This window comes from Pongo abelii, chromosome 19 (genome assembly GCF_028885655.2).
Source record: "Pongo abelii isolate AG06213 chromosome 19, NHGRI_mPonAbe1-v2.0_pri, whole genome shotgun sequence".
NCBI lineage: Eukaryota > Metazoa > Chordata > Mammalia > Primates > Hominidae > Pongo > Pongo abelii.
The window spans coordinates 14,648,525-14,667,072 of record NC_072004.2 but is presented as its reverse complement, the minus strand read 5'-3'; positions in this window follow the sequence as shown (position 1 = coordinate 14,667,072).

The following is an 18,548-nucleotide window of genomic DNA, read 5'->3' as shown; positions in this document are numbered from 1 at the left end:
CGTGTGGAGTTTTCTTAGTTCAACCTTTCCTTACGCATATACACCATCCTGTGCTTCTGATACATGTTGAGTTCTGTGGTCTACTTCTTTCTCCTGCAAAGGCCAAAGATTTTCTCTCCTGTCCCTGACTTGCATGGAGCCATTAATGCCAAAGCTCTGGGCCTCTCAGATCAGTAGATGCCCCAGGGATGTAGAGGCTCCAGGGCTTCCTTGGCACCCTGGATTCATGCACCCACATTTTTCTTGCCTTCAGAAGAATATTTTTTCTTTCTTACAATTTCATCTATGCATTTAAAAGCGTTTTCATAAATATTTTTCTAAAATTTGTGTTTGATATCGGAAGAGTTTCAGGAGAGCTAGTCAATCTACCTTATTTCCAAAAATGGGAGATTTTCATAAGGACTAAAAACCATACACTTCATCAGTTAAATATCTGTCATTAAATATCTGTCATTCCCTAACATGCCCATGTCCAAACAAAAAAGAGCAGCCCCCGAAATGCCCTGTTGGTAATTATGATCCTTTGATACCACCACGTAAGTATTTTTTCTTCTTACATAAAAGAAGTGGATTAATAGACATGAATATTTTATACTGTTCTTAAGCAAGACAGGAAAACTTTTGTTCCTTTACAGAAAATTGACTTTACAGCTTCAACAAGGGTGGGAAATACGGCATACTTATAATTTTTCTATTTAAAATCTCTCTTTGTTTAGAAATCATGCTTGTGTAATAACTATACATACATGAAGGAAACTGCCCTTACTTGCCCCAAATAAGTTGAGATGTAATTGCCCATAACCACAATTTCTATCCCAAGGAAGAAAATTTAAAAGGTCAGAAGATCTCCTAACTACTGGAAAAATTGTCCAGTTGTCCACACAAAAGATCAGCTATATGGTTATTGGAAAAATCCCTTTGTGTTCTCAGCTTCATTACTAAGAAAAGTAACCCATCTCCAAAGCTCAGCCTGTTTAGGCTGTTAAATTATCTCCCTTTTGGTGGAACACTGAATGTGTAGAGTTAATTGTAGCATTGGTAAAGAAAATTTTAATAAGTAATAAAGGGAAGCTTTTGACCAGGCAGATTAAGATTGTCTTTTAGAATTATAAATTTTCCCATTTTGTTATGATTAAAGAATCAAAGAGTTCAGCCCAGAGAATTGTTCCTAATTTGCCTGTCCTATGTCTACCCCTACTCCCCCACCAAAAAACACACACACACAAAGAACTGATAATCAGTTGTACTATCTTCATGCATAGAGTCATTATGTTAAGTAAAATTCCATAGAAAAGTACTTTGTGGATTTATTTCATAGCTTATAACATGTCTCGTATGGTGCATTTTTCTCAATGTGGGAGGATAATTTTGTAAAATAATCTCTCTTGATTAAAATGTGAAATTTGCATGTACCAGGGGCCTTCTTTTTTGTAGGAAGGGCAGGAGTGCCACTTGGAATGTTTCATCTTGGCCTTTTTTTTTACCTGCAGTCTCCTCATAAATTCCCTGAGTCTTGAGGTCTTTATGCCTGTCACTAGGTAATGTAAGAATTGACATTTTTGGATAATAATTTTTCTTATCTGCATGGGGTGGTTATCATTCCTTTGGCCACTCAACATCTGAACCCCTATTTCTGCATTTTTTAAATCCTGTCCCTTATTAGTCTTGGTTGGAGGCAGCTTGCAACTAGGATGTAGACACATGACCCAGGTTCTATGTCAGAGCAATTTGACCTTCACAGACAAAAAAAAGAATGACCTATCTCTGGCTCCAGCTCAATGCCTTGCACATGGTAGAAGCCCTCATATCTTCTTTATTCAATGAATGAATGAGTTTTGAAATCAGATGTCCAGAGTTATTTTCCTTATGGTCTTAAAATGACAGTCTGTGGTGGGCCCTTGGCACCCATTAGACTAAGCAGACTATAAACGTGCTATCATAAATATCCAACTAGGCCAGGCGTGGTGGCTTACCCCTGTAATTCCAGCACTTTGGGAGGCCAAGGTGGGGAGATCACGAGGTCAGGACATCAAGACCATCCTGGCCAACATGGTGAAACCCCGTCTCTACCAAAAATATAAAAATTAGCTGGGCATGGTGGCACGTGCCTTTAATCCCAGCTACTCCGGAGGCTGAGGCAGGAGAATCACTTGAACCAGGAGATGGAGGTTGCAGTGAGCCGAAATCACGCCATTGCACTCCAGCCCGGCAACAGAGTGAGACTCCATCTCAAAAAAAAAAAAAAAAAAATCCAACTATTAAAGTCCTTCAGCTGTCAGTCCTTTTCTTTCCCTTGATACAAATTTCATCAAGTAATCAATGGAGGGCTATGTCCAGGAGGTACTGTGGGAAAGATCAGAATGAAAGAAAATATTTTCTAAGTTTAGATGACCAGAAGAGAAGCTGTAAAAATGGAGAATATGAATTAAAAATAAGAGGAAAGAACTATTGCTGCCCAGATCAACTAAACATAAGCAGATGAAAGAAGGGTGTTGAGAAATAGAGAGATGGCTCAAAAATTACTACATAACTTTGCACAAGACCAGTCCTTCTTCTGGGCCTCAGTGTCCTCATATGAATGATGATTGAGCATTAAGATTCTTAGGATCCTTGTTCGGCTCTGACATTCTGCTTTTTGGAGGAAAATCAATTTTAATCCATGATTTCTCTTCCACCCAGTGAAAAAAATCCTCTAACAGAAACGAAACAACAGAGCACAAGAAAGATTTGAGCCCTGTTATCATGGATGGGAAGCTGGGCCAAAACCGGTTAAGGACTCAGCGGCTGGAAACCTATTAGCAGCAGCTCAGATTTCCTGGTTCCAATGGATTGCAACACACTCCGGATTAGCTTTGCCCACAGCCTGTGGTTAATGACTGTTTGTATGCTAACAGTCTGCTGTTGTGCCGACAGAATGCCTGTAAAGACTATGCTTGGATTTTTGAGAGAGGCCAGAAATTCCCCCCATGGATGGTAATGCCATTCAGAGAACAAAAAGACTCTGGTATATGTTGCCTAACACCCTGTCCAGCATCAAGGTCTGAGCATCCATCATTACGATGCTAGAGGCAGCTGGCATCCCACACCATGAAACAGAACATTAACATCCACCAAGGATGCCTGGCTTCATTCTCTCCTCCATCACTATCCTATCAATTTCTTTCCCTTTATTATTTCTTTCTTTGTTTATGAGTTTTAAAAAGGCCTTCTGCACCTCAAGGGAGGCTTGGATAGATATTCATATTTTAACAAAATTCTACACCAATGGTGATAGTGAATTTTCTGTTATCAAGGAAGTGTATTACAACATATCTGAAAATTTCAGTGGTTTCTTGTTGCCAAAGAAGAGAGTTCAATTTCCTTTACATCATTTAAGCACCACTCTTCTAGACTTCGTCCTAGGTTTTCAGCTTACCATTCACTCCTCTACTTTATCCTGCTCTTGCTTTAGCCAATTATAATTTTTAAAAACTACTTTAGATGACGGCTGGGATTTTATAGCCTTGATCATCTTGGTTCACACTCTTGCTGCAACCAGAATGTCCATCCATCATTACTGCTTGTTGACATCATCTTTATCTTTTAAATTGCAGCCTAAATGCTTCTTCCTTCACAAGACCATAAATGAGTCCCCAGCAGAAGTAATCTTCCTTCTATTTATTTCCTTAACATTCCGCTTAACATTCAATGATTTGAGTATGCATTTTGCCTTCCTCCAATAGACTCTAAGCTTATTGAAAATAACGGCTGTGTTTTATTCCTTTTTCTATTTCCCCTAGTGCCTAGCACAGAATCTTTCAGAGTAGACACTCAGTGACAGCTGAATCATCATTGTTGGTTTTATTTTACATTCAAAATTTAATTTTTACCCAAGAAACCAAGGGGAATTAAATACAGAAACGACACCCCTCTTGGTAGACTTGTGGATTCAGGGATGCTAAGAATATATGAAGTTCCCTTTGACTCTTTTGACTGATATGATGGAATAAAACTGGGGCAAACACTTCATAGTCCTGTTTAGTATTAGTATATTCTAACTATGCTTTGAAAGTAATTATGTTCTTCTAGACCTGGAATTTAGTAAGTTAGTAACTTAAAGCAGGTTGAGTCAGAAGCAAGTTGTAAATTTTAGAGGGGAGCTTCAGGGCTTAGGTGTAAAGAAAATTCCTCCTTTCTGATTGAGAATGTAATTACAAAGATCCACACACAAATACACAGAAAGACCATAATCTTCAGCCTTTTGGGGCTTCTGCCAAGTTGCATGAAAGAGAAAAGTTGAGTTCTAAAAGGAGGCAGGGGATAAAAAGCTTCTGGGGAATCAGAGAGGAAAAGTGAGCCTGGGAGGGTGAGAGAGAGACAATAATTGGTGGTTCTCATTGAAGGGAGCCAGAGGGACCCAAAGAAGCCATAAAAGACACACGCCCTAAAAGAATTTCAACACCAGTGGAGGCTGGTTAGAGACCAAGGAGCCAGCTGCCCACTTTTACTTAGGGATTCTCATTTCTTTATCATTGGCCTAGAAAAATGCCTTTTCCAAGACAACATCCTTTCATGTTTATTGCTAGCCTTTTTATGAGTGTTCTTTTTATGCACCTATTGGATATCCTAAACTTCCCTTCCAAAGAACATAATGTGAAAATGACTGGACTATCTCCAGAATTTAGATGAGTATAGGAACAAAAAGTGAGAAAGAAAAACCATCTGTGATAATATTTTCAAGGTCCCATATTTAACTTTTCCTCATAATGACATATCAAGTGTGTAATGGAAGTTGAATCAGTGCTTCTCGTAATATACAAACACATACTGAGTATTCTGCTGTGAAAACACAGCAATGACCCTGCTGACAGGGAGGATGCTTTGTGACCAGAAAAAAACCTTGTGGTTAGAAATATTGATTCTAGAGGCATAAATACAAAAGGAGAAATATGGATCCATTCCAGAATGTCACAAAAGGTAGTGCACTCTGATCCAAAATCTCCAAGATGAACCCAGTTGTTCTAATATTTCGATGCTTTCAAGAGTATCATTAAGCCCAGAGGGGTGGCTCATGCCTGTAATCCCAGCACTTTGGGAGGCTGAGGTGGGTGGATCCCCTGAGGTCAGGAGTTCGAGATCAGCCTGGCCAACATGGTGAAATTCCATCTCTAATAAAAATATAAAAATTAGCCAGGCCTGGTGGCACGTGCCTGTAATCCTAGCTACTTGGGAGGCTGAGGAACAACAACTGCTTGAACCCAGGAGGCAGAGTTTGCAGTGAGTCTACATTGTGCCACTGTACTCCAGCCTGGGCGACAGAGTGAGACTCTGTCTTGAAAAAAAAAAAAAGAGTATCATTAAATACTAATATACACATATACTCATAGAAGGATCCTAACATTGAAATCAATACCCTTCCTCTCTTTTTAGAGGGAGGATGCAATAACTTGGCTGATGGACACTGAATGCTCCTTTCAGCCAGTATGAGTTCCTTTTACCTATTTCAGATATCTCAGGATATGGAAGATTTGTTGAGAATATACGCTTATAATTAGTAATACCAATCCTCCTGATTTTCTGTGGAATCTCTAGATGTCAGTTATCCACAGCTATAGACACACACAATTTCATGTCATGAGAAGGAGGCCTCTAGAAGCTTGTGGTCTAATTTAAGGGAAAGGTGATTCTTATAACAATATCTTAAAATATTAATACAATGTAGCAGATGCTAATTTGGAAATGCAAGTAAGTGCTGGGCAGCCACGATGTTATGGATGTTATGAACAAAGTACATATTCAGAGTTAGTCTAACTCTCACCTCTACCACTTAGAAACCTTGGGGTCTGGGCTGGGGGTGGTAGCTCATGCCTGTAATCCCAGCTCTTTGGGAGGCCGAGGTGGGTGGATCACCTGAGGTCAGGGGTTCAAGATGAGCCTGGCCAACGTAGTGAAACCCTGTCTCTACTAAAAAATATAAAAATTTAGCCGAGTGTGGTGGTGTGCCCCTGTAATTCCAACTACTCAGGAGGTTGAGGCAGGGAGAATTGCTTGAACCTGGAGGTTGCAGTCAGCCAAGATCGCACCACTGCACTCCAGCCTGGGCGACAGAGTGAGACTCTCTCAAAACAAACAAACAACAACAACAACAAAAACAAACTTCAGGTCTTAGTTAAGTTTCTCAACTCTTGAAGGCTTTGTTTCCTCATCTGTAGAATGTAAATGGTAACAATCCTTACTTCACAGGGAAATGATTAAGTATTTGATGGCTTATAACATGGATAAAGCATACAACAGATGATCAATAAATAGTAACTGTTGTTGCACTGGAGCAGCTGAAACATAGTAGAGATGACTGTGGGGCAGGAGCATTTGGAGGCTGAGCTGGGTCCAAGTTGACTGAGATGGGGAAGCAAACAAAGGGCATCCCGGAAGATTTCCTGGAAAAGGATAACTGCATAGCAGTGTAGAAGGCCAGAATATCAATCAAATGTCTGGAATTGAGAGTAGAACTTCTGGTGGGAATGGAAGCTTTGAACAGAAAATAAGTCAGGATTCTAACCCAGAACTTAACTCTGCCCATTTTGCCTTCCTGTACTGCTGGATTTCAGTTAGAGATGTGTTGTCCGCATTTGATGTCCAGATGTTTAATACCCTGGAACACAGCTCAATTCATCACGAATGAATGAGCAAGTTGAACTATGGGGCACCTGGATTTGTTGTAAGGGGAATTATAGAGGAAAGAGAAGAGGGTTGAAAATGGCATTAAGCTGTGTCTGCATTTACAGCTCAGGCTTGGAGTCAGGAAGCCTAGGTTACATTTTCAGCTCTACTTCTTACAAGCAACTCTCTGAGCCTTAATTTTTACATTCTTGAAATGGCAATATATACCTACCTCATAAAGCTTTGAAAATCAAAGATAATATAGATGAATACATTTAATGACTAATGCAATTTACAAGTATTAGTGTTATGGAGGATCTGGGAGAAATAAGAGGAATCATGGAAGGCTGCATCGAACAACAACTACCTCAACAAAACCAGACTCATAGTGCATGGTGTCTTGGATGCTGAGATAGAAGAGTTACAAAGAAGACAGAATACAAAAGGGTTAAAACTGCTGAGAAAAAGTTGGTGATTAGCAGATCTTTGGTGACCTTGGAGAGAATGGTTTCTGTTGAGAGATGGGGACAGAAGCTAGATTTTATGAGATTAAGGAGAAAGTGGGTGGTAAGGAAATGGGGAGTGGGATTGAAGACCACTTAATTAAGAAGTTTACAGTGAAAGGAAGGAAAAAAAATGGGATGGTAGCTTGAGGGAGCATCTTAAATTATTACCGCTCTTATGAAAATAGACATTTTAACAGGGATCAGCTCCTTAAACTGGAGGGATTAAGTGCTGTTGGTGGAATTTCAGTCAGCCAGAAGGTAGGGGAGAAATTTCTTCTTTGACACTTTGAGTACTTTCCAGAATTTTGAAATCACACCATGAATAGGCATTTGCCTGTTCTGCCTGAATGTTAAACTGATCCTATAGAACTACAGAATTAGGGTCCCTCCTGTCATCAACTTTCATTATTATACATTTTCGTACCATTTTAACGGTACTTTCAAATGCAATGGTTTGCTCAAAATGATGATGCTGTGCAGGAGGTTCTGCAGAAATGGGAAGAAAAGCCCATGTTTCTAAAAGGTCAACTTCTCTTAGGTGCAGATTCCAAAACACCGAACTGTATTAGGAAGTCGAGGGGAAAAAGCATCTGAGTTATGCATACCTGTCGTAGTATTCATAAAGTCTAGTCCATAGAAAAAGAGGTAACGCTTCTCTTAAACTTCTTCAACTAAACATTTACATTCCCTGATCATCTTGGCTTTTGCCAACTGAACACCATTATCCCCCAGAACACACCATCTTCACTCCAGTCTTTAGCCTCCTCAGGGCCCCCTCCAACTCACACCAGCCTTTTCTCTTTTCTACACCTGAGTTCATCCCGCCCTCCCAGTAACCCCTCTTCCTCCCCTCCTCCTCTTGTCCCATCACAGTTTTATCCATCTACAAAACTTAGTTCTATTCCCATTTACTTGCAAAGGTTGTTTTGACAACTTTCCCCCTTATGGGATTTTTCTTCTCTAAAATCCTACAGATTGACAGTCTGTACCACAAAAGTTAGCCTTTACTCGCACATGGTTTTATTTTGTGTCTGAGTTGTTCCATGCCTGGTAGCCTTATTTCCTTAGCCCATTTTCAGTTTCTTGACTGCAGGTACCATTTATTCTCATTCTACGTCTCCCAAATTCCTGTTCAGTTTTTATGTACTTAGTAGACGCATTTCTATATATTGATTTGAAGGTGGTCTAAGGCACAGGCTTAAGTTTAAACATCGGGGCTGATTGGGAAACAGTGAACTCAACATCTTGTAATGATGCCCCCTTTGGTGAAAACTTCTTGCCGTGCCGAGATTAGTGTGAAGGGCAGCAGAAGGTGATGCTGATGACTAGGAATAGGAAGATGGATTTGTAAGTAATGAGGGACAGTTGCCACTTTGAATCCTGAGATACCAGGCAGGGCACCCAACTTGAGTATGGAAGGCTAGAATTTGCAGACTGACCAATGCATCCTCCTTTTATGCACTACATGCCTGCCCTTCATGCCAGAGATATTACATATTGATTTCTAGTGTGCACAAATGTAAAAGAATCTGGTTGTTTAGAATATAGCACAGAAATACCGAGTTCCTTCCAGTCCATCTGATAGCCCCATGACAATCCTCTCTTTTTCCTACCTCTTTTCTCTTCTCCCCACAGCCCTGGAGAAAAAGTCAAGTTAAGATCAAGATTTGATGTCATGTTTCATATTTTTCCATGTGTTTTACAAGGTCTAGCATTAGTTATTCCTGAAAACATTCCCATTAGAAGGTGAGGTGATGCTATTAAACTCATTCTACTTTATAGCTCTGGAAGCAGAGGGACAGAAAGGTTAAGTGGCTTGGCAGAGTTGCCCAGCAATTTGAAGGCAGAGATGTGCTTTAACTCCTGAGTGTCCTGCCTGCTGTTTAGACTGCCTGATGGGATCCTACAGAGAATGCTCAAGTGCCAAAGAATTTTCCATGTCCATGACTAGGGGGCATTTAGAATAACCCAAGGAGATAGAACCATGCATTAGCATGCAACTCGCAAACAGGTATAATTGATGGTCACTTAAATACCGAACATGTGAATGGATGAAATGGATGAAATCGTAAGAAAAAGAGTTTTAAGTCTAAATCTGACAGAGGGAAGGGTATGAATGGATCGGCACACAGCAGACTCTCAACAAATGATGTAGAATGTTGCAGCAAAGGACTCAAAGTTTGGAAGCCTCGTTTTCCCCTGTTCTCTAGCAGGAAGCCCCTGCCTGAGTCGACAAGGCTTTAATGTGCTAGCCTTGGACGCGTTAGTATTCTAACTCTGTCTCTTCCTTTATGGCTTTTCATGACTCTATCTGATGACAAAGCGGCTCTTTGCCATTTAAAGGTCGAATGCCAGTAATAGAGAGATGGCATTTTATCATCAGATGAGTGCAAGCAGAAGGGAGATGAAAACTTGGTGAATTGTGCCAAGTGCAATCATATCCAAGGATTGAGATTCCCTGAAAACGTGTAATGTACCTTCAATTAACCTTTTACAAATACCTGGTCACAGAGACCGATTTATTTGAAGGTTGGTAGCTGTGTTTGGAAAGCAGTTATTTCCTGCTGAGATGGAGGAAGAGTATGATTTTATTCCATATCTGGTTCCCCAAAATAGAAATTCCCCCAAATCTCCCAGCGATAAAGAAAAGATGCCTCTGATATCCCTGAGCACAGAGTCCAGGCTGTCAGGGGCCATGCTGGTGGGATCTTCTACCAGCAGAAGATCCCCAGCCAGTGGGATCTTCCAGTCTATTGGAGAAATAAGATTTTTAAGTATTAGTTTTCTTGAATAATTTTAAAGGGAAATATATATTTATATGTTACAGAATAGAATATTAATAATTACAATAGTAAAGACAATACAGCTTTATGTTGAAGGCTATTTTATAACTTAAAAACCTTCTACATATCTAGTCTCTTTTAAAGTCTTTTGAGAAAGTATTATTTATATGTGCCTAGAGAGGCCGAATGAATGACTCAGCGTCACCCAGATTCTAAGTGGCAGAGTTGGGATTTTGAGTTACAAGGGTTTTTAATCCAGTCCTCTTTCTGCCATTGCAATGACCTCCCAGAATCATTAACAGAAGGAAGGATTTGGCTCTGCAAAAAGAAGAAAGGCCTCCTTCTTGCCTTAGAGGGTAAATTCCAAGCAATTCAGTCATAATCAAGAGGATCTGAATGTGCCTGTTTTTCTCTGTTTCTCATCCTTCATTCCCTAAAAAAAAAGAGTCAGAAATCTAGACCTTCATTAAGATACAGTCATGAGTCCCATTGGAAACTCGAATTGGAGCAGTATCACAAACAAAACCAGTCCCAGGGGGACTCTTACCATGTGCCCGGAACTTTTCTTACTATCCTGTCATTTGTTGCAGCACTCGACGCTCACAACAATCATGGAAGATAGGTATTATTTTCCCTAATTTATGAGTGAGGAATGTGAAACTCAAAGTGGTAATAATCCCTCCAAGATCACTTAGCTGGTAGATGGTGGGGCCTGGACAGAAACTCAAGTTGGCCAGTCCTCAAAGTCTCTGCCATTGTCGAGCACAGATTCACAGGAAGGCAGGAAGTGAGCTGACATGGGCCAGACAGATGGAGGGGGCAGAGGTTAAAACCAGCAGCCAGGAGTGGGTCAACCTACCTGGCCAGTGGCCATCCCAGTACAGTATGACCCTCAAGGCCCCTTGGGCTTTGTCTTTTTGGGGCCCAAAGAGCCGTTTTAAAGAAAGATTTGGAACTCCCATGGTAAGAACGTGAAATTAGGTCTCTGGAAAAGAACAGGACGACACACTTGTTCAAAGTTCAAGTCTAAAAAACTAATAAATCATATACAAGGAATAGAAAGCCTGTTTCTTCACCTATAAAATGGGAGTAAGAGGACTACCATACAGCACTGTTGTAAGGCTCAAAACATATCAAGAATGAAAGGCCTTTGAAACTCTAATGCAGCCTATTAATATCTTCATTGTTTGTAATCCACAAATTTTTTCCACCCTTCTTTTATTGTTCATTTTGTAGTCAGTATAAGGGGAGCAGGAAGAGAGTGCTTGGAGCCAAAGAGTATTATTAGAAATGCTTATCTTGTTCATAAAACCCTAGTGGCGACAATAGGGAGCATTTCCTCTCTGCGAGTTCCCTTTAATTCCAAAGCCCTCAACATCTTAGGAAGCTTTGTTCAGGGCAAACCCTCAACACTGAAGTCATTAGGCCTATAATTTACCCCCCACTAGAACATGAGAAAATGTAATCAAATAAACATTATTGTTTTTCCTTCCTTTCTTAGCAAATTACCACCTTCCGCTTCTCTCTTCTCCCAAGCTCTACTAGCTGGGCAAGTCTGGAACTGATCTCTCGGCAGAAAAACCTTTTAAATCAAGACGTTGCCATGTGTGAGAAGTTCTCCTGTCCTTGAGGCCAGAAACCCCCTTCAGAAATCAGGAAACAAATTCCAGTTTGGCTCCAACTGAAGATACTCAATTGGGTTATTAAATTCTACATAGTAATTTACATGTGTGTTGTAAAATATAAATTGCCCAAACAAAATGCATCCTAATGCCACTGGGACAAAGACTTAATACCTTCCCTCCCCCTAAGGGAATTCTACACAATTGCACCTTTAGAGTCTGTGCTATGTATGGAGAGTTAGGAGGAAGAAAATGAGGGAGAAAGCAAGAAAAAGAAGCGAAGGAAAGAAAGAAAAGATAGGAAAGAACAATTGTAGAGGGCTTGTGTTTTCTGCACACAAGACATTATATGGTGTGTGTGTGTGTGTGTGTGTGTGTGCGTGTGTTATTCCTAAATATATACCAGTATGCCCCATGGTTGTAGACAATTGTTCACATACGTGAATACTCCCAGATACATCAATGCTTTCTTTAATAGCCATAATGAGTACAGATTTAACCAGAGACCAAGTCTGGGAAACAAGTTAACAAGTGAGTGATGTGCTACAGAGATTTTTGAGGTCCTGCTTTGAGAACTTAGTTTTGTTGAGATGCCAAGGCAAGTAAGAGCATTTAACAAGCGTGTTTCCTTTTTTCTTTGTTCTTTTCTTTCCCTGTCTTCCTTCCTTTCTTCCTGTCTTTTCCTATCCTTATTTCTTTCCATCCTTTTTTAACATCCATTATTCAATAAACAGAGAAATGAGGCCACGTGCTGTGGTTCACGCATGTAATCCCAGCACTTTGGGAGACCGAGGCTAGTGGATCACCTGAGGTCAGTAGTTCGAGACAAGCCTGGCCAACATAGTTAAACCCCGTCTCTACTAAAAATACAAAAATTAGCCAGATGTGGTGGCACATGCCTGTAGTCCCAGCTACTCGGGAGGCTGAGGCAGGAGAATTGCTTGAACCCGGGAGGAAGAGGTTGCAGTGAGCCAAGACCATGCCATTGCACCCCAGCCTGGGTGACAGAGTAAGACTCCGTCTCAAAACCAAACAAAACAAAACAAAAAGAGTGAAATTATTATCTAAATACTTCACCTATTACATTCAGAGCCACTGTGGTGGCTAATACTGAGTGCCAACGTGATTGAATTGGAGGATGCAAAGTATTGATCCTGGGTTTATTTTTGAGGATGTTGCCAAAGGAGATTAACATTTGAGTCACCAGGCTGGGGAAGGCAGACCCACCAATCTTGGTGGGCACCATCTAATCAGCTGCGAGTGAATATAAAGCAGGCAAAAAACATGAAAAGGTTAGACTGGCCTAGCCTCCCAGCCTACATCCTTTTCCCGTGGTGGGTGCTTCCTGCCCTCAAACATCGGACTCCAAGTTCTTCAGTTTTGGGACTCAGACTGGCTGTCCTTGCTCCTCAGCTTGCAGACAGCCTATTGTGAGACCCTGTGATTGTGTGAATTAATACTTAATAAACTCCTATATATATATGGGATATATATATATGAGATATCATATGCATGTATCTATCTATCTATATATATCCTATTAGTTCCATCTCTCTAGAGAATCCTGACTAATACAGCCACACAATTGTACATTCAAAGTTTGTCTATTTCTACTTTAAAATGGCTAAGATAGGAGATCTATTTTAGTAAGTTTCTCACTTCCTAATTCTTCACCTTTGCTTTTCTGTACAACATAGGGCAAAGGATTAGCTGTCATCATTTTTTAGTGCTCTGAGGCAAACCTTCCAGGGCAGCTTGTCCAGAATCCCACAAACACACCAGGTGATTTAGCTGTGATTCCAACACTTCCGTCCTAGCCATATAGATCTGAATGACCTGAAATTTCCACTTGGCTAGACAAAAAGTATGTATTCTACTCTCCTGGAATGGTGGAATAGCAGATGACCAGATTTGCACTTATAATTCATGTAGGGAGATAAAACCTACCTACATACTCAAATTACATAACTTTAATGTGACCCTGGGCTGGTATTTTTCACAAATTATCTCACTTAATTTTCCCCAAAGCTCCATGAGGTGGATATTAATAGCTGTATTTACAAATGAAGAAACAGAGGTTCAAACAAGGTGGTTTGCTGCTGATGGTATAGCTAGTCAGTATTTGTGTCTGGAACATAGTATGTGCTCAATATTTGCTAAATGAACGAATGATCAAAAAAAAGGCAAGTCTTCCTGATTCAGAAACCTATGTCATTTTTCAGTGACACCATGATGCCTTGATGAATTTTTAATGTAAAATTGTGTGGTTCTGATGATAAGTATTGCAGGCATGTAGTCGAGTGTGTCATCGTTTGTTGAATAAACCATCTATTCCCCACAATTTTGAAAAAACATCTTTATTACATGCTAAATTATCATCCAGTAAACAACCACGTGTTAAGAAACTACAGTGCAATGGTATTAACCACTGGAGCTTTAAAGATGACTTCTGACTGCTGGAATTGTATATCCTGGTAAGGGGTGTGATTTTTAACAATGCATTAGGTATTGGAATCAAATTACTGTGGGATGGGACTGGGGTACAGCAGGACTATAATGCATGCACATCTTGGCTGGGCTTCACCTATGTAGAGGTAGTCTATATAGGTAACATATAGACTCTACCCATATCTCTCATCTGGGTCACTCCCTGCCATTCTTCCAAACCCTATGTCTACACAGGCCAGCCTGAGAATCACTGCCAATGAAGCAAACTTCCAAGGCAGCTTGTCCAGAATCCCACAGCCACTGTCAGTACTTCTTAGGCTCCCCTGTGTAGGTACACGGTGTAGAAGACTGGCAGGGAGTAATTCGGACAGGCATGATCAAGACCCATGGTTTCTGAGCTATTCCAAGTGATAGCTCCCACTTCCAATACGGAGAATGCTGTAGACCAATGCTTCCCCAACTTTATGTGCACAAAAACCACATGGTATCTTGTAAATTTAGATCCTGATTCAGTCAGTCTGGAGGAGAGCTGAGATTTTGCATTTCCAGCAAGCTCCCAGGTGATGTAGATGCTGCTGGAACATGGGTCACACTTTGAGTAGCAAGGCCATGGATGGCTAAACACAGAAAATCATTCAACCATACCCTGTCATTTTATTGGCATTTGTTTGAGTTTGTTTCAGGGGTGCAAAGTATCAGCTCAGTAATAATCTTTGCTTTGTAACATATGTTATCACTGATTCAGGCATAGCCTGCCTTTCTTTTTTCCTCCCTTTTATTCTTCCTTTATTCATTTCTTTCTTAACTTATAATAATACAATAAGCATCCATGATCCCATCCTCCCAGCACAAACTAGGATATGAGCAGTAGCCTACAAATAGCCATGTGATTCTCCAGTCTTTACTTTCCCCCACCTGAGGTAGCCATCATCCTGAATCCTGCATTCATTATGGCCTTCCTATCTTTTTTTATGCAGATTTATTGTACCTATATGTAATTCTAAGATTACTATAAATATGTATAAATATATACACTTATAGCTTTATAAAAAGGATACCAAGCTATATGTAATCTTTATGGACTCACAATTTTTACTTAATAATATATTGCTAAGATACATCCAGATTGTTGAAGGTTGCTATAGTCATAAATTTTGGTAGTTGTATAATATTCCATTGCATCAATATAGCATTTTATTCATCTACTTTCTCTTAATGGGTGTTTGCATTATTTCCTTGTTGTTGTTTTGCTATGGTAAACAGTGCCACTAAGAACTTAAGAACTTGTTTATTTCTGCTGCATGCTTGATTCTCTTACATGTACTCCTAAGAGCGGAACTGGTGAGTTATTTGGTACATAATATTTTTGACTTTGGGAACTAATGTCTCAAAATAATTGTACCTCATGGAACTCAAGGAGCTATATTTTTTTTCCAACACTTGGTACTATTAGTCTTATAAATTGGAATTATTAGTCTTATAAATTTTTGCCAATCTAGTGAGTATAAGGTGATAACCTACTATACTCTTGACTAGCATTTCCCTGCTCACTAATGATGTCAAACATCTTCAACATATTTATTGGTTATGTGTAAAATTTCTACTTATGACTTTTGTCCATCCTTCTATTTTACTTTCTTATTACTTATTTGATTAGTTATTTATTCTTTTTAAAAATAGTGACAGGCTCTTGCTATGTTGCCCACGCTGGTCTCAAACTCCTAGGCTCAAGCAATCCTGCTGCATAGGCCTCCCAAAGTGCTGGGATTACAAGTGTGAGCCACCACACCCAGCCAGTTATTTATTCTTGATACTAATGTTTTGTTTCTGTGTTTTGCAAATATTTTCCCATAGTTTGTAAATAATTGTTTTCCTTTTAAATCATCTTTTAGTGTACAATGCTTTTTTAAGTTAGTCAAATTTTCCAGTCTTCTATGCTGTATGATTTTTATGCCTTATTTTTAAAAATTATGTTTATCCCAAGGTCAAAATAATGTTTATTCATATTATAATTTCCACTAAGTATTTTAAAGTTTTATTTTGTCGTTTGAACCCTTGAGCTATTTCAGGTTGACTTATGTATATGGTGTGAGGTAGGGATGCATTATTATTATTATTAGTATTATTATTATTTTTTAATTGGATAATAAGTTTTTTCTCCACCCTTTCATCACTAATTTGACATGTCACCACCCTTAATACCAAAACAGCATGCTTATGTGGGCTGTTTTTTCCAAGGGACCCAAGAGGAGTCATACTCGTCCATGCCTCTGGTAACAAGCCTGCTTGCCACAGACCTGACTACAGATCCTGAAGTGGCTCTGACCTGATTCCATCCCCACTATATTGCCAGTCTGGTATGAACCCTGCCCTCACAGGAACCTGGGAGGAGCCATTTATATCTGTGCTCTCAGTTACAGGCCCACTGGGCTGTGGACCTGACTGCAAATCCTGAAGCTGCCCTTTGATCTGGATCCAGCCCTCCTCTCAGTCCTACCCACCAAAGAACCCACTGATGCCCATTGTCCCCCTGGTAATAGGCCTGCCAAACTCAGTCCTGGCTATAGACCCTGAAGTTTTCCTGATTCTCAGTTCCAGCCCTACTCTTCTGTAGTCCAGGAACAGTCCTGTCTGTTCAGGGAACTGGTGGGACATATGCACATCTAAGCCCACAGAGCCAGGCTGCTGATATTGGTCTTGACTCTGGAACCTGAAGCAGCTTTGTGACCCACATCCAGCTCTGCTCTACCACAATGACAGAGGCAATCCTACCCATCCAGGGACCCACACAGGGACTTATCAGGAACCATACCCTTCTGTGCCCCTAGTAATAGGTCCACTGTCTGCAGACTCAACTGTATACCTGGAAACAGCCCCATGACTGGCTCCAGCCCCGCTTGCCCATGGTCCTTGAGACAGCCTTATCCACTTGGGATCTGGAAGGAATCATGCCTGCACAAGACTCCAAATACATGCTTGCCAAATGTGAAAGCAACTATGTACTGTGCAACAGCCATGTGGCCCAGCTTTAGCCATGTTCAATTCTGGGAGGCAGTCTCATCAGTCCAGGGACCTGGTAGGAGGAGGCTTTACCACTAAAACCAGTCTGTAAAGACAGGAAGTGCTGTTTGTTCTCTCAAATGCATAAACATCAAATGAAGGCTATACATACCATGAAGAATCAGGAAATCATGACACTACCAAAGGAAACTAATGAAGCTCCAGTAACCAACACCCCAAAATGGAGACCTATGAATTGACTAACAAAGAATTTAAAATGATTGTCTTAAGAAAGATCAGAAAGCTATGAGACAGCACAGATAGAAAACACTCAGTGAAATAAGGGAAACAATACGTGAACAAAATTAGGTTCAACAAATATATAGAAATTAAAAAGAACCAATTAGAAATTCTGGAGATGAAGAATGCAGTGAATAAAATTTAAAATGCAATAAAGAACATCAGCAGCAGACTTCACCTAGCAGAAGAAAGAATTTGTGAAGTCAAAGACAGATCATTTAAAATTATCTAGTCAGAGGAGAAGAAAGAAGAAAAAGAATGAAAAAATGAACAAAGCCTATGGGATTTATGGAACACCATTAAGAGAACTAATATATGCATTACAGAATTCCTTGAAAAATCAGAGAGAGAAAGGGGTACAAAAATCTCATAATAGAAATAATGCTTGAAAATTTCTCAAATCTGTGAAAGATGAACATCTGGATACACGAAGCTCAAGGTTCAACAGATTTGACTCAAAAAGAACTTCACCAAAATGCATTATAATCATGTTGTCAAAAATCAAAGACAAATAATTTTGAAAGCAACAAGAAAAAGAAAACCATCACATAAAGGAGAGCCCCCACGAGGCTATCAGCAGATTTCTCAGCAGAAATCTTGCAATAGAAAAGAGAGTGGAATGATATATTCAAAGTGCTAAAAGAAAATAAAATGCCAACCAAGAATATTTTATCTGGCAAAGTTGTCCTTCAAAAATAAAAGATAAAGAATCCCAGACCAAAAAAAAAGCTAAGGGAGGTCATCACCTCTATATCTGCCTTATAAGAAATGCTAGAAGATGGCCGAATAGGAACAGCTCAGGTCTACAGCTCCCAGTGTGAGCGACGCAGAAGACAGGTGATTTCTGCATTTCCATCTGAGGAACGCAGTTCCTCACCAGCAACAGAACAAAGCTGGACGGAGAATGACTTTGACGAGCTGAGAGAAGAAGGCTTCAGACAATCAAATTACTCCGAGCTATGGGAGGATATTCAAACTAAAGGCAAAGAAGTTGAAAACTTTGAAAAAAATTTAGAAGAATGTATAACTAGAATAACCAATACAGAGAAGTTCTTAAAGGAGCTGATGGAGCTGAAAACCAAGGCTCGAGAACTACGTGAAGAATGCAGAAGCCTCAGGAGCCGATGCGATCAAATGGAAGAAAGGGTATCAGCCATGGAAGATGAAATGAATGAAATGAAGTGAGAAGGGAAGTTTAGAGAAAAAAGAATAAAAAGAAATGAGCAAAGCCTCCAAGAAATGTGGGACTA